At 39.9% G+C, this 22,946-nt stretch overlaps 1 non-coding gene across 1 annotated transcript; it reads left to right on the top strand.

Annotated features, from left to right (window-relative positions):
• Window positions 1-14,127: 14,127 nt before the first annotated feature.
• Window positions 14,128-14,234, top strand: LOC120361429 (U6 spliceosomal RNA). Its single transcript, XR_005577622.2, has one exon. It is a non-coding gene; the product is annotated as a U6 spliceosomal RNA (small nuclear RNA).
• The last annotated feature ends 8,712 nt before the right edge of the window (window positions 14,235-22,946 follow it).

The following is a 22,946-nucleotide window of genomic DNA, read 5'->3' as shown; positions in this document are numbered from 1 at the left end:
GGGGTTGCTCTTCTTGAGGAATATCTTTGTGGTGTTCTCTGTATTTCCTGGATTTGAATATTGGTCTGCCTTGCTAGGTTGGGGAAGTTTTCCTGGATAATATCCTGAAGAGTATTTTCCAGCTTGGATTCATTCTCTTCATCACATTCAGGTACACCTATCAGACATAGATTAGGTCTTTTCACATAGTCCCACATTTCTTGAAGATTTTGTTCATTCCTTTTTGTGCTTTTTTCTCTGTTCTTGCCTTCTCTTTTTATTTCATTGAGTTGATCTTCGACCTCTGATATCCTTTCTTCTGCTTGGTCAATTCGGCTGTTGAAGCTTGTGCATGCTTCACGAAGTTCTCGTGTTGCGTTTTTCAGCTCCAACAATTCACTTATACTCCTCTCTATGCTGTCCATTCTCGTCAGCAGTTCGTCCAATCTTTTTTCAAGGTTCCTCTTTTCTTTGCGTTCGGTTAGAACATGTTCTTTTAGCTCACTGTAGTTTCTTACTACCCACCTTCTGAAGTCTGATTCTGTCATTTCATCACCCTCCTTCTCCATCCGGTCTGGTTCCCTTGCTGGTGAGGAGTTGTGATCCCTTTTAGGAGGAGAGGTGTTCTGGTTTCGGGAGTTTTCATCCTTTTTGCGCTGGTTTCTACCCATTTTTGTGGGTTTATCCACCTGTTGTCTGTCTCTGTCCCAGGGAGTTGAAGCTTTATGAGTTTCCGTTGCACTACTGCCTTTTTTGATTTTTCTTTCAGGTCTGACCCGCCCAGCTAGCAGCACGCCTAGCCTGCCCACAGAGGCTTTGCTGAGCTGCTGTGGGCTCCGCCCAGCTGCCCTGAGCTCTTCCCTGTAGTCCTTTTTATATGGGCATAGTTAGAACTGTCTCGGCAATGGTGGCCACGCCTCTGTTATGGCGGACTCTCTCTGTTGTGGCAGGTTGCCTCAGCAACGGCAGCCTGCCTCCGTAGCGGTGGAGAGTCTCAGTAATGGCGGAAGCCCCTCCCCCACCGAGCCGGACTGTCCTGGTTCAGCTGTGCTTGGTTTGAAGGGCTCAACCCAGAGGGTTTCCAATTACTGTTTTTGTTTTCGTTGTTGTTGGGGGTGGAGGGCTGGGACCAACGGAGCCTGATCACCTGGCTCCCTGAATCAGAGTCTTTTCTTTTAAGTTGAACGACCCCGCGTTCTGGTCGCTTGTTGAAAAGGCGCCGGGATCTCCCGTGCTGCGACTCACGGAGTCGGCTCGAACTGCAGCGCCGGCTCCTGGCGGATTTTTTGCCTAGGAATCTCCTGGCCTGACTCGCTATTTCAGATGAATGGGCAACTCTGCCGTCTCAGGGCTCTGCTCGCCAGCTAAGAGGGCTCCCAGACCAGTGGCTTTTGTACGGAGAACCGCAGCAACAGGGCGTGGTCACAGCAGCCGCGTGGGCGGAATCAGCCCCGCAGGGGCCAAAACAGCCGCACCGGCTGGGACTGCGATGCTGGCGACCCCTCTGCCTGGGTATCTCCTGGTCTGTGGGCAATAAGAGTTCGTCTGGAAATGTGGCGTCCACTCACCCTCTGCACCTTCACTGGGAGCTGAAGTCCTGAGCTGTTCTCAGGCGGCCATCTTCCCAGCGTTTCGGTCTCGATCTCTTGACCTCGTGATCCACCCGCCTCGGCCTCCCAAAGTTCTGGGATTACAGGCGTGAGCCACCGCGCCCGGCCATGATTTTTCTTAATAACCTTTTTTCTCTAGCTGACTTTATTGGAAGGATGCAGTATATAACATATAGCATATGTGTTAGTTGACCATTCAAAATATGTGTTAGTTGACCATTTATCTAATCAGTGAGGCTTCTGGTCAACAGTAGGCTATTGGTAGATAAGCTTACGGGAAGTCATAAGTTAGGCAGACTTTCAACTGCAGGGAGGTCAATACTCCTAACTGCAGTCTTGTTCCCAGGTCAACTGAAATTACCTTAGAGTTGTGTTCTGGAGTTTCTGGAGAATTAATATTGGAGATATTGTAGTATTAATATAACTCTTTGAGGAAACTGAATGCCCTTGCCTTGTTTAACTTTTTCTATGAGTCTGATTAAAAGTTATTTTTTAGTTCCAGAGTGGAAATATAATAGATTTTCTTTCTTTCTCTCAATCTCTCTATTTTAAAAATATGTATATTTTAATATCTATATTTTAAAAAATATATTTATATTTATATATAAAGATATAAATATATATTTTAAATATGTAAAGATATATATAAAGATATATATCTTTCATAAAGATAGATATATATCTTTTATAAAGATACATATATATATCTTTCTCTGTTTTTCTGTCTCTGTCTTTCTTTTTTCAAACGAATGGACATAGAGACAGAAAATATGGAAAAAGCTTTTCTTTTTTTTTTTTTTTAAAGACAGGTTTTCGCCATATTAGTCAGGCTGGTCTCGAACTCCTGACCTCAGGTGATCTGCCCACCTCAGCCTCCCAAAGTGCTAGGATTACAGGTGTGAGCCACTGTGCCTGGCTGGAAAAAGCTTATCTACCCTCAAGGCCCAATAAGAAAGCAAGGGGAGGATTGTGATAAAAGGAAGATGACTATCCACCAGTTTAGGCAGGCAGGCTTTGGAGAAGAGGAGGAACACTGTCATCCCACTGGCCCTCTTAAAGATGGGTCCCTTCACATCCACCCGACGAGGGAGAGAACTACGTTCAGTGTGTCAAAGCAGATCAACAGCAGTAACACAGGTTGGGCGTGTGTCCTGTCTCCATGGAGCATTTTTCCTGTGGAGTGGCCACACTGGCAAAGCCCAGCTGCCTAATCACAGTGGCCTACTAAACACTAATAAAGGTTAGCGAGAGATGAAGGAATGAGGCCAAAAAAATAACTGTCTTAACTTTAAAAAATTAACCTTCTTTTGAAGGCTAATGACAAGACAACTCATATTTCAAATATTGTATTGGTGCCTGTATTTAAACTGTTATATTTACCCTGACTGCACCAATCACCTTTGTATCTAAAACCTGCAGACTTCAATCACCTTATGGAACAGTCTGGGTACTAAAGAAACTGTGGTAACAAAGTGGTATTTGCTTAGGCAGCCCTAGGTTCCAGGAAGGGGTTGAGCTTGAGATGTAACTAGTGCAAATCCTTTATGCTGCTTCATTTCTGACTGTATCAGAGAAACTCCATGGAGAAAGCAGGACTCAACAGTAAAAAACAGAGAGAGAAATTTGTGTATGACCATGACCAGTTGCCTTTGAGTCCTCTGTGGCTAAAACCTATGTGCATTTCTAAGCTGTTGAGGTGGAGAACTGTGCCAAAAATTTTGTTCAATTTGTACAAAATACTTTGCACAGTGTTACATGGTTTTCATCCCAACAATAAAGGTCTGTTTTTAAAACATACTCGTACAAAAGTCTTTTTTCCATGTGATGCTATTTAAAGGTGAGATTCAGACTCTAATTGATAGAAATTTCCAAGCAGATTCATGTGAAACAGCTAATGCCTTGCACAGCTACAGGCTGCCAGCTATCTGAATTGGGAGTCTAATCAGAAATAGTCACTTTGTTCAGAAATAGCCTGAGGCTTTGTTTGTTTGTTTGTTTTGACTCTTACTGTATTTAAGTGTTCTCCTTAAAATATCTGGGAAGCTTTAATAAGTGGGTGTAGAGTGTCCTAAGGAGCACCCTGGAGAATTAAAGGAGAACTGGATGTGAGATCCATCCTAACGATGAGATTTGGGACACGTAATTTGCCTGTCTAAGCCTCAACTTTCTTGAACTATAAATGTAGATAATAATATCCACTCTGCCTACCTCACAGAGTATTAAAAGGACTACATTAAATTATAGTGGTGAAAGAACTTTAAAAAGCACTGTACATGTATAAGTATTTTTATATTTGTCAGTGAGAAGGAAATGGTTCACTGAATAAAGGACAAAATTAAACCTTGAACTGTAGTTGTTATGACTGTGTAGTCCAATTCTTTTGAATAGTAAGATCTTTTAACTTCAGTCCCGCAGCCTTTAATACAAAAATGAAGTAACAAGGGTTGTTAGGCCGGGCGCGGTGGCTCAAGCCTGTAATCCCAGCACTTTGGGAGGCCGAGGCGGGTGGATCACGAGGTCAAGAGATCGAGACCATCCTGGTCAACATGGTAAAACCCCGTCTCTACTAAAAATAGAAAAAAATAGCTGGGCATGGTGGCGTGTGCCTGTAATCCCAGCTACTCAGGAGGCTGAGGCAGGAGAATTGCCCGAATCCAGGAGGCGGAGGTCGCGGTGAGCCGAGATTGCGCCATTGCACTCCAGCCTGGGTAACGAGAGCGAAACTCTGTCTCAAAAAAACAAAAGAAAAAAACAAAACAAAAAAAAAAACAAGGGTTGTTAAGTATTATTATTATTATTTTTTCTTTATCCAGTCTGTCATTGCTGGGCATTTAGGTTGATGTTAAGTATTATTTTAAGGCGAAATTTGCCATGATAAACTTCAATAACATTACATTCTTATTCATTTCCTTTTCATCAGTGCCTAGACAGTGTCTGACATAAAAGTTATTCAACAAATGTTTAATGAACAGAACATGAAGTATTTGAGCATTGCTTATAAACATACCCAGTCTATAAAGCTAAAACTAAAACCTAAATGTAATTTAAATGGGAATTGTTTTTATATATTAAAATATTGACACAAGTGAAGAGACTGACTTGCTGAAAGAAAGGAATTTTTTTTGACAGCAGGTCTTATATGAAAAGTTCTGATTTTCATAAATATTGAAAGAAATTTTATTTATCCTGTAAGAAACTTATGTTTGTCAGCAAGAAAGCAGTGTTCTTTCCATGCCAATTATTACTGTCCATGCAACATACTAGGTGTTTTTTGTTTATTTAGACAAAGGCACTTGGATTTGTTAAAAATTACATTACCCTACATCTAAGTAAACATGCATTCCAAGCATGTTGGGGCAAACCACTAACTGCCCATGGAAAAACATCTTCCCATTTGATTTTCAGAGAAAAAAAATTGGAAACTGTCTGTTATGATTTAAATCTGTCCTGGAGCATTTTCCATGAGTTAACACAACTAAATAGTAAACCCAGGAACAAATAAATGAATACCCAAGTGGCTTTGAACAATTGAACCATTGCATGGTTTGCAGTGGGTGCATCCTTCTTCCCGAGCCTGCACTATAATTAAGAGGTTACCATGAAAAGAAACCTGGGACAATGGCATGAGAGGGAATGCTAAGATACTAATGAGAGGAAAAACCCAGGACAATCTGTTTAATAACCTCATAGCCATTGTTCACATCGGAGTGACAAACAGTGTAATATGGTGGAGCTCTTGTGTCCTCTGGCTGTTCAGCACTGCCTCCACACTTCTTTCCTGTGCCAGAACTACTTAGCTTCTTTCTGCAGCCCTCCCCCACATGAAGTCGACAAGCGACAGAGAAAGCCTGCCATTGTGGCATAGGAAAAACAGGAGAGTGATGAGGAACTGGGTCAGACTGGTCAGGGGATAAAGATAAGTCTTGACTGGACATATGAGGGGTAAGACAGGTAACTGACCTAAAACACAGATATTTTAGCTTTTAGTTGCATCTGTAAGTAATAATCAATGTTGTTATTGCTGTCCCCCAACCCCTCAGCCCGGGTTAGGCTAAAATCATGTTTTTGTTTTTTAATCTAATTATACCCAGGTTTATTACAATAGCCAGGGTATTTGAATTAATGGAAACACATGAAATAAATTTAGAAAAGGTGACTAAAATCTGTCAAAGTACAGGTTGTAGGATATGACTTTTGTTAGGTATGCAATGTTATATTGAGGAAGGCTAAATGGTCTAAGGGAAGAGTTCTTAGCACTTTCTTATGCAAAGATGCATAAGTCTGACTCAGGCACTCATTCACTGCATTGCTCAAAGAGACCAGGAATCAACAACCTCCATGCCTATGGGGTACAAGGGTAATGCATAAACGCATGTATTTGGCCAGATGTAAAAGTAGAAGGAACACATGGATTTTTCTACTGTCCATGATAAACTTGCCCTCTCACAGAACAAATGAAAAAGATATATTAAAGAAAAAAAGGGCACACACCACACACACACACACACACACAGAAAGAGAGAGAGAGAGAATATTTGGGGCACTGGAGCAACCAAAGCATGCAGAAAAAAGGGAAACCCCTTTAGATGAGCCTGGCCTTACTCTATCCTTTGGGTTAATGATACAGTTGCAGTTACTTAAGGGTTAGAGGGTCTACGGTTCCAAGCATGCAGCATAGAGGCTGAACTGAAAGTACTAGTTTAGAGCTGGAGCTAGTTCCAATGGGCTAGGGAGACAATATTTGGGGTTAAGGGGTACCAAGACAGATCCTAGAGAAAAGGAAGGCCAAGATCCTAAAGAGAAGGAAACTGCAGAGAAGCCATGTGATTCATGCAGAATTCAGAGCAACTGAAACTTCTAAGCTGTACTTGAGTGAAGCTAAATACCAAGAGACAGAGAAACCAAGTAGAAAGCACTGTTAAGAGGTAGATAGCCAATGAAGATTCGACAATTTCAGAGTTCTGGGGAGAACCAACCTGGAGTTCCGCAATGACTGTGGAGGAAGGGCTCTGACACAACCTTAGCTTCAGTGGAGGCTCCATGAGTATCTGAGCCCTAGGATCAAAAACAAACAGAAATACACAGCTTGGAGTGGATCAAAGTAATCTTTCCATATTCTACCTGTCCAGAAGATTAAATTTCTTTTTCTTTTTTCTTTCTTTCTTTCTTTTTTTTGTTGAGATGGAGTCTCACTCTGTCACCAGGCTGGAGTGCAGTGGCTCAATCTCACCTCACTGTACCCTCTGCCTCCTGCCTCAGCCTCCCAAGTAGCTGGACTACAGGTGGCTGCCACCACGCCCAGCTAATTTTTGTATTTTTAGTAGAGACAGGGTTTCACCATGTTGGCCAGGATGGTCTCATCTCTTGACCTCATTATCTGCCTGCCTTGGCCTCCTATAGTGCTGGGATTATAGGTGTGAGCCACCACACCCTGTATAGAAGATTAAATTTCCTGGAGAAGATAATATCATCCAAATTTTTTTACAGTTTCCCCTCCACAATGCCTGACAATCAAAATTATAGGATATTCCTGAAACAGAACCATATGGTCAAAACTAAAAAATAAAAGCAAGCAAGAGAACCAGAGCAATAAAATTTGAACCTATGGAAATTATCAGATTGCTATTTATGTAACTAATCAATATGATCAACAAAGTAATGAAAAGTTGGAAAATTCACCAGAAAACTGGAATTAAAAAAATCAAGAGGAAATTCTAGAACTGGAAAATAAAATAATTGAAATTGGAAACTCAATTGATGAGTTTAACAGCAAATTAGTGGGATTAAAAAACCAAATGGAAAACATCCAGGTTGAAGCATAAAATGCAACAAGGATAAAAAAAAGATAGAAGAGGCCAGGCACGGTGGCTCACACCTGCAATCCCAGCACTGAGGCAAGTGGATCACTTGAGGCCAGGAGTTCGAGGCCAGCCTGGTTAACATGGCGCAATCCTGTCTCTACTAAAAATACAAAAAATGAGCTGGGCATAGTGGCGCTTATCTGCAGTCCCAGCTATTTGGGAGGCTGAGGCATGAGAATGGCTTGAACCTGAAAAGTGGAGGTTGCAGTGACCTGAGATCATGTTACTGCACTCCAGTCTGAGTGACAAAGTAAAACTGTGTCTCAAAAAAGAAAAAAAAAGCTAGAAGAAAAAAAATATGAGACATAGTGAAGACAGTCCTGATATATATGTAACTGGAGTTCCAAGATGAGATGAGATAAAAAGTAAGGCAAGTTTTCCGAAAATGTTAGAAGATTTTGAGCTATAAATTCAAGAAGCTCTACAAACTTCAAACAGAATAATACAAAAAAGAGCCATACTTATATATGCTATAGTAAAAATACTGAAAACTAAAGAAAAAGATAAGATTTTAAAAGCAGCCTTCTCAAAGGACTTATACCCTCTAAATGAATAACAGCAGACTTTCCCAAAAAAAATTAAGAAAAACAGGCTGGGTGGGGGGGCTCACGCCTGTAATCTCAGCACTTTAGGAGGCCAAGTCAGGTGGATCATGAGGTCCAAAGATGGAGACCATCCTGGCCAACATGGTGAAATCCTGTCTCTACCAAAAATACAAAAAAAATTAGCTTGGGGTGGTGGTGCGTTCCTGTAGTCCCAGCTACACGGGAGGCTGAGGCAGGAGAATCACTTGAATCTGGAAAACCGAAGTTGCAGTGAGCTGTGATCGCACCACTGCCCTCCAGCCTGGTGATAGAGTGAGACTCCATCTCAAAGAAAAAAAAAAAAAAAGAAAGAAATTCGGAAGAAAAGTTGGTATCTCAGAGTGCTGAAAAAAAAATGACCAACCTCAGATTTTATATTCAAATAAAACATTCATTCAAAATGAAGGCTAAATATATTTTCAGGCAAACTAAAAGAAAATAATTCATTTTCAGAAGGTCCACACTAAAAGTCACACTAAAGTGAGCTTTCTGGGGAGATGGAAACAGATAAAAGATAGATAATTGGAAATGCAGGAAGAAAGAAAGAGCACCAGAAAAGATAAACAGAAAAGTCTACATGTATATTGACTTTTAAAAGCAATAATAACAATGGTATTTGGCCTTTACAATTTAGGTAACTTTATAACCTATAACTGCAATAGCAAAAACAAAACAAAACAAAAAACAGAAAAAAGAAAAGAAAGGGAAAAAAGGTAAAGAATAGAGTTAACAATGTTATTTTAGAATAACAAAAATTCTTGAACAATCCATAAGAGGGTAAGAAAGAAAAAAAGTAAAATAAAACAAATATTAAGTTGGTGGAGTTAAACTCAGATATATTAGTAATTATATTACAAGGAAGTGGACTATATACTCTTACAGTACACATGCTTAAATAGTCTACATAGAGTTGCTGCACTGGAATGAACAAACAAAACTAACTCCACCGGGCGCAGTGGCTCAAGCCTGTAATCCCAGCACTTTGGGAGGCCGAGGCGGGTGGATCACAAGGTCGAGAGATCGAGACCAACCTGGTCAACATGGTGAAACCCCGTCTCTACTAAAAATACAAAAAAAAATTAGCTGGGCATGGTGGCGCGTGCCTATAATCCCAGCTACTCAGGAGGCTGAGGCAGGAGCATTGCCTGAACCCAGGAGGCGGAGGTTGCGGTGAGCCGAGATAGCGCCGTTGCACTCCAGCCTGGGTAACAAGAGCGAAACTCCCTCAAAAAAAAAAAAAAAAAAACTAACTCAAACAAAGTTGACATAGTTCTTCTAATATCAAACGAAGCAGACATAGTCGTATTTGTTACTGAATTCTAGATCTATTGCACTCTGATAAGAAAACAGTGTTCTAATCCTTTGAACATAACAAAAGTCACCTTTGCTCCAGTTCCCAAGAAGTTCCATCATATGAGACCACCTCAGACTGGATTTCATTGTCCATATCATTATCAGCATTTTGGTCAAAGCCATCCAACAAGCATCTAGGGCAGGCGTCCCCAAACTTTTTACACAAGGTGCCAGTTCACTGTCCATCAGAGCGTTGGAGGGCCGCCACATACTGTGCTCCTCTCACTGACCACCAATGAAAGAGGTGCTCCTTCCTGAAGCGCAGCGGGGGGCCAGATAAATGGCCTCAGGGGGCTGCATGCGGCCCGTGGGCCATAGTTTGGGGACGCCTAATCTAGGGAGTTCCAAAATTTCTCACATTTTCCTGTCTTCTTCTGAACCCTCCAAAGTGTTCCAACCTCTGCCTGTTACCCAGTTCCAAAGTTGCTTTCACATTCTTGAATATGTGGTACCAATTTACTGTTTTAGTCAGTTTTCATGCTTCTGATAAATATATACCGGAGACTGGACAATTTACAAAAGAAAGACGTTTATTGGCCTTGTAAGGTTTATTGCTGATGTAAAATGAGGAAACTGAGGCAAGTATGAGAAAATGAGAAGCCAATTTATTCAGCTAACGGGCAAGGTTCTGTGGTCCAGGAAGGGTCATGGGGTTTTATTAGGGTGGAAGGCGATTGATTGGCTATTGGGGAAACAAAGCAAAGGCAATTTTTCTTTTTTTGTTTTTTTTTGAGACGGAGTTTCGCTCTTGTTACCCAGGCTGGAGTGCAATGGCGCGACCTCGGCTCACCGCAACCTCCGCCTCCTGGGTTCAGGCAATTCTCCTGCCTCAGCCTCCTGAGTAGCTGGGATTACAGGCATGCGCCACCATGCCCAGCTAATTTAGCAAAGGCAATTTTATTGGCTGTCAGGAAGCAGAAAGTGTCTGGAGCTAGTGGTTATGAGTAGGCAGACGGGGACCTTGGGCCTTGATTGACTGTTGGGGAACAAAGTGAAGGCAATATTATTGGCTATTAAGAAGCAGGAAATTCTTGGAGCTAGTGGTTATGGGAAGGCGGGTCTTCCGGGGGCATACAGAGCAGACTGCTAGCGGGCAGGGTCTGATGGGGCTTCTTCAAAAAATTTTCCTGCAGGGTTTATCAACACCAGGCTGGGGGTTGAATGCATAATTTAGTGCTGAATGTGGGCTCGGGTCTGGTATGCGGAGGCGGGTGCGGGGAAGCCCTGAGGCAAGGCCAGATAAGGAGCTTGGGTGATGAAGGCCCGGAGAATGTGTCGGTTTTAACCCTCAGCGAGGCAGCCGGCCTTACAGTTCCTTGTGCCTGGGAAAGCCTCACAATCGTGGTGGAAGGTGAAAGTCATGTCTCACATGGCAGCAGACAAGAGAAAAGAGAGCTTCTATGGTGAGTCTCCCCTTTATAAAATCATCAGATCTCGTGAGACTTATTCACTATCATAAGAACAGCACAGGAAAGACCTGCCCCCATGATTCAATTATTTCCCACCAGATCCCTCCCTCAACATGTGGGAATTTAAGATGAGATTTGGGTGGGGATACAGCCAAACCATATCAGCCTTTAATTGAGAGAGTTTAGGGGTTGGGTGTGCATGCACTCTCTTTCACAGACACACACACACACACACACACACACCCCTTGAAGGAATTCAAATGAAACAAAACAAAACAAAAACATTTTGAGGGATAAAATCAGTTTATACGTCTCCTGCTTAAGGAATTTTGCTTCATTCTGTACCAACTAAAAATTGAAGATGATTTTTTCATTTATGTAAAAATTATATTAGGCATAAAAGTAAGATAATATATAAATCATTTATAATGTCTTCTATTTTATATTAGAATCTTGCATTCTAAGAAAAATATTCAATGGTAATAGGTCCCTAGTGATACTAACAATAGAGCGTGAACAATATTTTAGAAGTGTATTTCCATTAAATATAGAGTCAGATATAAGATCCATTCTTAAACATAGGTGACATGAATGTAAGATTCACAAGGACTGGTATTGTATTTTGTTTTATACATGGTTCTATGCCAAATTTCTAGAAATTTATCTAGTTTGTGGCGATAATAAATATTTATTGAATTAATATAAAATTAGGTAATTATTTTATTCAGCATGAATAATTTAAATACTATAGTGAAAATGAACCTTTATATCCCTATCTTTTTTAAATTTCCAATTATAAGACTGGCTTGCAAAATACTAATTTCTGATACTAGAAAAATTGTAATGTTCTAAACGTATTGTCAGTTTCCAGGTCTCACATTTTGATTATTGTTGGATTCCTGAGAAGCTTAGTGCAAATCAATCAACAATATTTTTTAAGCCCTGAATATGAGCATAATACTGAATAGAGGCTGTATGATATGGCCCCTGTCATCATTTTGTGAAAACAGAACTTCTGCATGAAACTAGTACATATAAAACAAAACAAAGACAACAGTTTATAATGATATGGTAGACTGAATAAAATTAAGTGCCAGTGTATCTGAGCAAGGCAATGGGTACTGAGGTCAGGGAAGAAAATGTTGGCAAGACTTCACATTCAAAGAAAATGTTGACCTAGAGGTGACTTTTGAAGAACTACTAAAATTTAGTCACAGAAAAGGGGCAAGGATACTCATCTCAGCAGACAGTGTGGGAAAGGCACAAAATGGCAAGGTCTATCAAGATTAGCTTGCTTATTTTAGAGGGCACACAGTGGGGATAAAGGAAGACTGGAACAGCAAAGTGATTCCAGCTATGAGTGATCTAGCCCAGCACTTCTCTAGCACAGCATGTCTGCGAATCATCTGGTTAAAATGTAGATTTTGTTTTCACAGGCCTGGTGTGGGCCTGAGATAATACTGCCTTTCTAACGCTAATACCAGTGCTGTTGGTCTGTAGATGCACTTTAAGTAGCAAGGGCCTAGAATGCATACAAGGAAGATATGGAATTTGATATGATGGGGAAAAAAAAAACAACAAACTTTTAAAGGCCTAAAAAGGGAAAGATAAAGGTAGATTACGTCATCGATGAAAACAATAACAATAATAATAACATTGATTGAATTTTTACATAAATGATCTCCAGTTCCTAACCTGGTCATTTAAAGAAGCAACCACCAAGGAGCCAAGCATATCATTGTGAAAAAAGGGGATGAAGAGGGAGACAAGGGCTTTGTTCAGGTAAAATAAGTCAGAAAGGACCAAGACAGTAATGAAGACACAATGTACAGTGGCATGCTCTGGGGTTTGCTTTGGAAGCCATGTCATATTAAAACGTTCATGCCACAGCATTGCCTTGATGGTCTGGAATTGCTTTGAAGCAATCAAACAGACCTCTACCTGGGTTTGCAACATCTTCCTTTATATTTAGAAAAATCCAGGTTAGGCCGGGCGCGGTGGCTCAAGCCTGTAATCCCAGCACTTCGGGAGGCCGAGGTGGGTGGATCACGAGGTCGAGAAATCGAGACCATCCTGGTTAACATGGTGAAACCCCGTCTCTACTAAAAATACAAAAAAAAAAAAAAAAAAAAAAAAAAATTAGCTGGGCATGGTGGCGCGTGCCGGTAATCCGAGCTACTCAGGAAGCTGAGGCAGGAGAATTGCTTGAACCTGGGAGGCGGAGGTTGCGGTGAGCCGAGATCGCGCCATTGCACTCCAGCCTGGGTAACAAGAGCGAAACTCCGTCTCAAAAAAAAAAAAAAAAGGGCCGGGCGCGGTGGCTCAAGCCTGTAATCCCAGCACTTTGGGAGGCCGAGGCGGGTGGATCACGAGGTCGAGACCATCCTGGTCAACATGGTGAAACCCCATCTCTACTAAAAATACAAAAAACTAGCTGGGCATGGTGGCCTGTGCCTGTAATCCCAGCTACTCAGGAGGCTGAGGCAGGAGAATTGCCTGAACCCAGGAGGCGGAGGTTGCGGTGAGCCGAGATCGCGCCATTGCATTCCAGCCTGGGTAACAAGAGCGAAACTCCGTCTCAAAAAAAAAAAAAAAAAAAAAAGAAAAATCCAGGTTATACCTTTACTTCATAGAGAAAAGTGCCGAGACAACTTTCCTCTTTTTCAATTATTTGTCAGTATTATCCTTCTAGTAAGTTTGCCTCTGGTTTGTAATTATCTGATGTAATCGTCTGAGTTCACATCAGGGCCCTGAAGTGCATGTTAGTCACCTGCAGATTGAGCACTGGAATACCAGGCCCTCGCCTGACAAGGCAGAATACGTTGAAGTTTGTAGATGATAAAGAAATACATAGACATTTGAATGCAAAAATAAGGAAAACATCTCCAGGTCTAGTTATGGTGATGAGTAACTTGGCAGCAATTTAGAAGATTAAGAGTGAAGTGCTGCTACTGACTACCTTACCCTTTTATGAGTTCAAGGAAAGTGCTGGTAGGCTTTCTAAGGATAGATAAATGACCTTCCCTGTCAACACTATTCAGAGGTCAGTGTCCTTGGGGAAGAGGATCTAAGGCCAGATGCGTGTAGGATATGCTCTCTGCTTCTGCTTAATTTTCTGTTGCTAATATAGGAATTTTCAACATGTGTTTATACAGCTGCCTAAATCCCGAGTGCTTCCTGCAGGAAAGTAGGAACTTTAGGCAGAAAAACTCCTCTTTCAAAATTAGGAAAGAAGAAAGATGCTCAGGTCCCATTGGTCTGCTTTATGAAAACAAAATTTTAACGTTACCTAATGAATATTATTTTTGCTCATCTTAAAACACTGTCAGTGGTGCTCGCTTTGGCAGCACATATACTAAAATTGGAACGTTACAGAGAAGATTAGCATGGCCCCTGCGCAAGGATGACACGCAAATTCGTGAAGCATTCCATATTAAAAAAAAACAAAACAAAACACTGTCAGTGTCAGATCAGATGCCCAAGACTTTCAGGTAAATAATGCAGGATAGTGAGAAACCTATTCATCTTTTCATTGTGCTTAAATAATTAGAAATGATTTCTACTTTTTTTTTTTTGTCAAAAGCAATACATTATCATTACGGAAACTTTGTAAAGTGTCCATACATAGAGGAGAAAATAATTGCCTGTGGGTCCGCAACTCAGTAATCATTTTGGTGTGTGTTCTTCCAATCTCTTCTCTACGCATATTTGCTATTTGTCATAGCTGCCAATGTTCATATTAAGTTGAACCCTGCTTTTGAAACTTAATGTTTTATCAGTTCTTAAGACAACAGATGCAGCCTTCTAGGGGCATTTCTTATTTTGTAATTATCAACCCTTTAACTATTGGGAGGTTGAAGGATTACATTAGATGGATAGTTCTATTACAGAATACACAGCCCAGGAAACAGCATTTTCTTTTTCTTTTTTTTTTTTTTTTTTGAGACGGAGTTTCACTCTTGTTACCCGGGCTGGAGTGCAATGGCGTGATCTCGGCTCACCCCAACCTCTGCCTCCTGGGTTCAGGCAATTCTCCTGCCTCAGCCTCCTGAGTAGCTGGGATTACAGGCACGCGCCACCATGCCCAGCTAATTTTTTGTATTTTTAGTAGAGACGGGGTTTCACCATGTTGACCAGGATGGTCTCGATCTCTTGACCTTGTGATCCACCCACCTCGGCCTCCCAAAGTGCTGGGATTACAGGCGTGAGCCACCGCGCCCGGCCTAGCATTTTCTTTAGTGTTAACACTGTGTTCAGTTTAAGATCTTTGTGGCATGCATGAATATTTCTACCAGATTTCTAAAGGGAGATTGTATTGTAAGAAGTAAGATTTTTTTCTCACTGAATATTTGAATTTGTGTAGTTATTAATCTACAAGATTCCAGTTAATAAGGTAAATCCAGAGTTTGAGATAGAAAAAATAAGGGTTGGAATGATTTTCTCCTCACCAATAACCACCATGGCTTTGATTTCTTTTTTAGAAATTGAAATACAGATTACTAATAATTTATACAAAAATAAAATCCACCAATTTCACTGATGTGAAATCAATATGCTGAGTTTTAACAAATTTCTATACCCATGTAATTGTGACCACAATCAAGATATAGAATAATTCTATCACCCTCAAAATTTCCCTTGTGCCCATTCCCAAACATCCTGTTAACACCCCCAGCCCTAGGCAAACACCAATCTCCTCCCTGTTGCTATAGATTAGCTCCTGTTCTAGAACTTCATGCAGATGAAATAATATATGTTCTATTGTGTTTAACTTCTTTTGGTCAGTAAAGATAGAAAGAGAGAGAGAGAGAGAACGAGTGTGTGTGTGTGTGTGTGTGTGTGTGTCTGTGTGTGTGTGTGATAATAGATTCAAGGGGTACATGTGCAGGTTTGTTGCATGGATATATTGCATAACGGTGAGGTTTGGGTTTGTAGTGTACTCATCACCCAAATACTGAACATTGTACCCAATAAGTAAGTTTTCAACCCTCACCCCTCTCACATCCTCCCTCTTTCTGGAGTCTACAGTGTCTAGTATTTCCTTCTGTATGGCTACGTGTACCCATCGGTCAGCTCCCACTTCAGATAAGAACATGCAGTATTTGATTTTCTGTTTCTGAGTTATTTCGCATAGGATAATGTCCTCCAGTTCCACCCACATTGCTGCAAAAGACATGAATCATTCCTTTATATGGCTGTGGGAGTATTCCCTAGTGTATATATCCAATCATCTATTGATGGGCACTTACGTTGATTCCATGAGTTTGCTATTGTCAATGGTGCTGAGATAAACATACAAGTGTAGGGGTCTTTTTAAAAAGTTTTTTTGCAGGAACAAGATTGTGCTATGTTTCCCAAGCTGGTCTTGATTGTCTGGCCTCAAGCAATCCTCCTGGCTCAGCCTTTCAAACTGCTGGGACAATTTCTTTTTCTTTGGGTAGATCAGTAAAATATTTTTGATTCATTCATTTTGTTTTATATTTTATTTCTTTTTACTGCTGAGTAGTGTTTCATTGTATGGATGTTCCACAGTTTGTCTACCCATTCACCAACTGAAGGGTATTCAGATTGTGCTATAGGATAAATGTTTGTGTCTCTACTCACACCACTCAATTCATAGGTTGAGACTTAACCCTCAGTGTGATGGTATTAAAAGATGGGGCCAAGGGAGAGGATTCGGTCATAAAAATGAAGTCCTCATCCTTTATAAGGGATTTATGCCTTTATAAGGAAGACCCCAGGCAGGAGTGGTGGCTCACACCTGTAACCCCAGCACTTTGGGAGGCCGAGGTGGGTGGATCACAAGGTCAAGAGATCGAGACCAACCTGGACAACATGATGAAACCCTGTCTCTACTAAAAATAAAAAACTTAGCTGGGTGTGTTGGCACACACCTGTAGTCCCAGCTACTTGGAAGGCTGAGGCAGGAGAATCATTTGAACTTGGGAGGTGGAGGTTGCAGTGAGCTGAGATTGTGCCACTGCACTCCAGTCAGGTGACAGAGAGAGACTCCAAGTCAAAAAAAAAAAAAAAAAAAAAAAAAGAAAAGAAAAAAGATAAAAGAAAAAAAAAAAAGAGAGAGAGAAAGTGAGAGAGAGGCCCCAGAAGGCTTCCTTGGTCTTTCTACCACAAAAGGACACAAGACAAAGATGGCCATCTATAAATCAGAAAGTAAGCCCTTACCAGGCACCAAAATCTGCTAGTGGCTTCATCTTGAACTTTCCAGACTCAAGAGCTATGAGATATAAGTTTCTGTTGTTTATAAGTCACCCATTTTATGCCTCTATGTTATAACACCCTGAACAAACCAAGACAGATTGTTTCCAAATGCATTCATATATAGGTTTCTGTATGATCACATTTCTTTTACATTTCTCTCTTTATTTGTGTTGAGTCTGCTTATGACCTGTCAAAAACATACTTCAGCTTTTTACCATGCTTTTTTATTTCTGGTAATTCCATTAGACTTTTCCATATACTGGCTGAAATTGCCCTTCTCTTAAAAACTTTGTGTACTTTTAAAAATGGAGCCATTAACACATTAAGAATTTTTTTTATTATGTGTTTTATGTTTTCAACATCTGGTTTACCTGTAGATCTGGTTTTATTGATTGCTTAGTCTCTTGATAGGAGATTTTCTTTTGAATGCTGACTTTATATGTAGAACAGTGAAGACTAAAGTCAACAGCATTTATGACTAGAAATGAGCAAGCCTCTCCTGCTAGGTAATTAATGTTGGAATTGGCATCAGTGTACTCAGGACTTGAGCTACATTTTGTGTTTTGCTGTTGTTCTCCTGTGAGTAGCTTCCGTATACAATTAATTGCAAACTTCTCTAACGTTGTCTTATATATATAAGCTGGGTTGCTGGAGGATTTTTATAGTCCTCTTTCTCCATCTTCTACTTTTCTTTTTCTCTAAACTTACGCTTAAGAGGGAGTTTTTGTCTTCAAACACTTGCTCCTTTTGCAACAAAAGACTGCTGTTTCTTGTTACTCAGTGCTTCCTAGCCTGGAGGTGGTGGCAGAAGTGATTCTCTGTGTCCTAGCCCAGCCTCAGATTTTAGGTATGGTCTTCATCCTTGGGCCTCAGAAGTTGACTCTCTTGGCGATCCTGATACTCCTCCACCTGGTAGCTGAACTCTGACTTGGGTTTTGTGTGGGGAAGAGTTTTATGCTACCTCCTGATCTCTACCAGCTCTAGGAGACCATCATTAGTTTGGGCCCAGGATGGGTTTCTATCTCTTTTCCAAGGGCATAGAATCTTTTTCTTTTACCTTTTATGCAGAATCAATGGGTCTTCACCTACTCCCTGGGAAGAACAGGTTTGCTACCCTTTACCCACTGGCTTCCAGTTTTATTCTATAGAAGAGAAGAGCCTGGTGGAGCTATGGGATTTTTCCATTGCAGTGGTTGCTTCTTTCCCCAGGTAGATGCTATTGAGAGAGAATTTCTCTGGTCTCCTGCCTTGCCCACACTCTCTTCAGTGCCTAGTGGATGTCAGTAGAAAAGAACCTGTAAGTGGTTGTGGATTCTTCTTGAGTCTGCAACAATCAAGAGATTTTATACTCTCATGCTAGTCCACAGTGATCTCCTAGAACTTTGTTAGAAACTTTAGCTGAAATCTTATTCATTTCTATGGTGCTCAGCATCTGTTCGTTCCGTGTTCTGTTATGATTGTCTAAGTGACCATTGCTTTCTCCGTGGAGGTTCCTGTCTTTGCCTAGATTTGAGTCTATTTCCCAGCCATGTTAGTGCATTTGCATTGCTCTAAAGGAATACCTGAGACTGGGTAATTTACAAAGAAAAGAGGTTTATTTGGCTTATGGTTTTGCAGGCTGTACAAATATGACACTAGCATCAGCTCAGCTTCTGATGAGGACTCAGGAAGCTTATAATCACGGTGGAAGGCAAAGGGGGATCAGGGGTGTCACATAGTAACAAGAGGAACAAGACAGAGAGGAGGAGAGCCAGGCATTTTTAAACAACTAGCTCTCAAGTGAACTATTACAGTGAGACTCACACATCACCAGGGGAATGGCATCAAGCCATTCATGAGACATCTGCTTCCACGATCAAACAACTCCCGGTAGGCCCCACCTCCAACACTGGGGATCACATTCCAACTTAAGAAATGGAGGGGACAAATATCCAGACTATACCAGTTACTTCCTAGTGTTGGTTCTCTGATCGTGCAACAGAATTACTATTTTGTGATTTATGCAACTTTTAATTTTTATGGTAGGAGTGATATTCTTTCAAAACCCGCATTTTTAATACACTCCCACAATTTAGATATATCTCTTTAAAGAATTAATAATTTTTTTGTGTGTCTATGACATATTGGGTGTGTTTTTCCTTTTCTTCAGCGATAAAGTATTTGGCATGTTTAGTGTCCTAATTCTATTCCCTGGGCTGCTCAGAAGCCTCTTTTTGGAAAAGAAGTAAGCGACATTTTATGTTTATTGTATGAGTAGTTTGGGATGATGGGGATGAGGACATGTTTACTAGTCTGCATTCAACAAGCATGGCAAGCTAGCAGCATCTGGGAAATTACCAGAACAGCCATTTTATTTATTTATTTTTGTTTTACTGTAAGTTCTGGGATACATACGTAGAGTGTGCAGTTTGTTACATAGGTATACATGTGCTATGGTGGTTTGCTGCACCTATTAACCCATCATGTAGGCTTTAAGCCCTGCATGCATTAGGTATTTGTCCTAATGCTCTCCCTCCCCTTGCCCTCAACCCTTCCACAGGCCCAGTGTGTGATGTTCCCCTCCCTGTGTCCAAGTGTTCTCATTGCAGAACAGTAATTTATAGGCATAGAAACAATACATGTCAGTTACGTTAGTATTTTTGTCTGCAAACAGCCAAAACATGAAAATGCTATTTCGAAACATAATATGAATTGTGGAATTGGGTATAAAGTGGTGTTGTTACTTACATATACATTAAGTTAACCTAAAAAACAAATAAGGACATTTACCAGTGACTCCAAAGAGGTAGATCCTATGCAAATAGCTGAGAAAATAAAATGATTATTATCAATAATTCACTCCGAGGAAGTAGCCACAGCATATCTGCTGAATGTTAACTCTTTAGTGAATGGACTTGTATCAAAGAGTTTAAATTTGTTATTCTACTGATGTTGATATATTTTTTAAAAATAATTTTATCTAAAATATTGGTAATTTCTTCTGTTAAGTTACATATAAGGTATTAGTACTTTCAACTATAATAGACCAACAGGATATTGTATGAATTATTTAACAAGGTTTTCTGACAGATCATAAGTGTAATATGACAAATGTACATTCACCCCAATTTGCAGGAAAATAACAAGTTAATTAGTTTTGAAAGTGTCTCTAATTATGTGAAGTTTTGAAGATGAAACACTAAATGTGACATTATTTTAATCTTTTTCTGAAAATGTATCACTGAGAATAATGCAGGACAGTACAAATAACAAGGGGGAAATAAGATGCACATTAACTTAAATACATGTGTGAGAAAAATATTACTCTCCAAGCACTGAAAGACAATATTATTGGCATCGGAACTACTCATTTCTCCATTCCATGACTTTTATGCCCTGTGAGGAAGGCATAGTAAAGAAATGACTATCAGTACACCGATTCCCTGCATTAAATAACCATTGAAATTTCATAGCATTTTTACTTCATATTATTTTGAAAAAAGTAACTTTTCCCTCTTTCTTCTTCTCAGTTCTTGAGTATATTAGTAAAGACTCACATTTTAGAGTTGGTCAAGCCAAATAAGATGATAAATTAAAGTTTATTTAACTGTTTTGGAGGTTTCATTAATCTTGCTCTTTTCAAGCCTGCCATTAATTATTTTAAAATATTTGAATTAGTTGTATTTATCATAAATTAGATCCAAGACCTAGTCATACATTCTCACGAAGGATGCAATTAAAAATGTGAAACTACATGAAACAACAGCTAGCTCTTCTGCCAACTCAGCTTGCTTAATTTTTCAAAGTACCATTAATAAAATCAACACAATTGATTTGCATTTGTGAGTAGATAAAGGGATATCAGAAAAAAGATTTCTTTGCAATTAGAACAAAATGCAATAAGAAAGAAAAATTCCTTTATAAATGTTATCTCTCTCTATATATATTTGCTTAAAGCAAGTCTTTTTCAAGTTGAGTCTGGAGGTAGGTACCTTCCGAAAAAAACACAAGTATTTCCACCTGAATGAAAAACCACAACTTTTTCATTCCTAATGCTTGACTTCTACCTGGTTTCCAGAACCTTTGCAGCTACAGTTGTACCCTCCTTCAGAGGGTTGTAGGATTCATCTCTGGAATTCACAATAGCCTAGGAGGAGAGAATTAACCTCAGCATTACTCTGATAAAACAACTGAGCAGATCATTGAGTAGTGAATCTCGCTGTTTCACTTTTACAAAGCTCATTCTTGGGCTCAAAGCTTCAAATCAGTTTAGAGAGCTCCATTCTTAGATACCAGTGGGAAATCAAGAGGCATGGACATTCAAGGAAAGCCTTCAATGTGAAAGCTGGAGACACACAAAAAAAAAAACACATTGAAAAATGCAATCTGGGGGAAGAGAACTTAGGCTGGGACAAGAAAACTTCAAAAAATGATCGTTGGTATCCTCCAAAAGATAACATCGTGCATCGTTGAAATAATAGTTTACTATGAAAGGAACATCAGAGACAAAACGAGTTGTCAAAAAGTAAACAACTGACAACATAAATTAAAAAAAAACTTAGAAAATGAGGTGAAGAAATCTTCAACAGAACAGATGTAAAAGGCAAAGAGAAAAACCGTATGACTGAAAAGAAAATTAGAGGACCCTTGCAGGAGTTCTATAATGTCAAAACAAAATGGAAAAGAGAAAATCATCCATTAAATCATTCAAGAAAATTTTCCTAAACTGAGCCTTGCTTGCTCGACTTCTGGTGCTATCCAGGAGGAGCCTGATAAACAGTTACACCTTCATGGATTCCTTAGGGGAACTCTATTCAAGGGAAATTGCCAGTGACAAGTTAAAGGTAGCTCTCAGTTCTCTCATTCACCGGAGAGTTCGACACACACAAAACTGTCCTTTTGAAGCCTAAAGAACTAACATGGAAAGCTTTAGTAATTATAGTTTGCTCAGATTTGAGCACAGTATATGATAGCATGCAGTGGAAACCAAGTAAAAGGTCATTTACTTGTGATAGTCCATCCTAGCCTCAGATCATGCCTGACCAGGAGTAGGTCTTAAGGGGTTGTTCTGTTCTGGAGGTTACTTTCTTGGACAGCAGCTTAAGTTGAAAGGGATTTGGGTTTAAAATATGTCTTATGAATAGTAAAAGCATTTTTTTCCTAAATAAAAAACAGGACTTAACGTTGCAGATAAAGTTTTCCTGATTTGTGAATTTATCATGCAAAACATTTTACAAAAGTATACAAATTAAGTGACATTTAATTTGTTAACAGGAATAAAGTTATATTGAATTGGATATGCCCCAGAAATTCTAGGCTACCTGCAGTTACTTTAGTTTATAAATGCAAATATATTTCATTGTAATTTTGTTCTACAATCAGTGCAGTGTGTGTAAATTGAAGAAAGCTAGACACTGTGATAAACGTCAGTTTCTATCAATGGCACATGATTTCCTATATCCTATTGGAGCCTATGGCTTTAGAAGGCTGGACCTTTTAAAGATGGCCTCTTAGGATCTGTCCATCAAGATTTAAGTCATAAACTTCCATGAAATTTGTTAAGATCAAGCTTCAAATCCCTTTTAAGCACATTGAGAAAGGATCACTTACGACAGTGAGCAACAGAGAAAATGATCTGGGGAAATTTGAAAATTAAACACTTGTAAGACTATCACTTGGAATAAAAAGTTTTACTTTTGTAATCACATCATAAAAATGTGGATACATTTGATTATTACAAGACCACCAATATACCAATTTAGACCATCTTGTTTTTTTTTTTTTTTTTTTTTTTTGAGACAGAGTATCACCCTGTCACCCAGGCTGGAGTGCAATGGCACAATCTTGGCTCACTGCAGCCTCCATTTCCCAGGTTCAAGTGATTCTCCTGCATCAGTCTCCCAAGTAGCTGGGATTATAGGTGCACACCACCACGCTCAGCTAATTTTTTTC

The sequence above is a fragment of the Saimiri boliviensis genome, chromosome 2 (genome assembly GCF_048565385.1).
Source record: "Saimiri boliviensis isolate mSaiBol1 chromosome 2, mSaiBol1.pri, whole genome shotgun sequence".
Lineage (NCBI taxonomy): Eukaryota > Metazoa > Chordata > Mammalia > Primates > Cebidae > Saimiri > Saimiri boliviensis.
The sequence above is the reverse complement of the archived record's forward strand: the minus strand, read 5'-3'. Positions and strand labels throughout refer to the sequence as shown.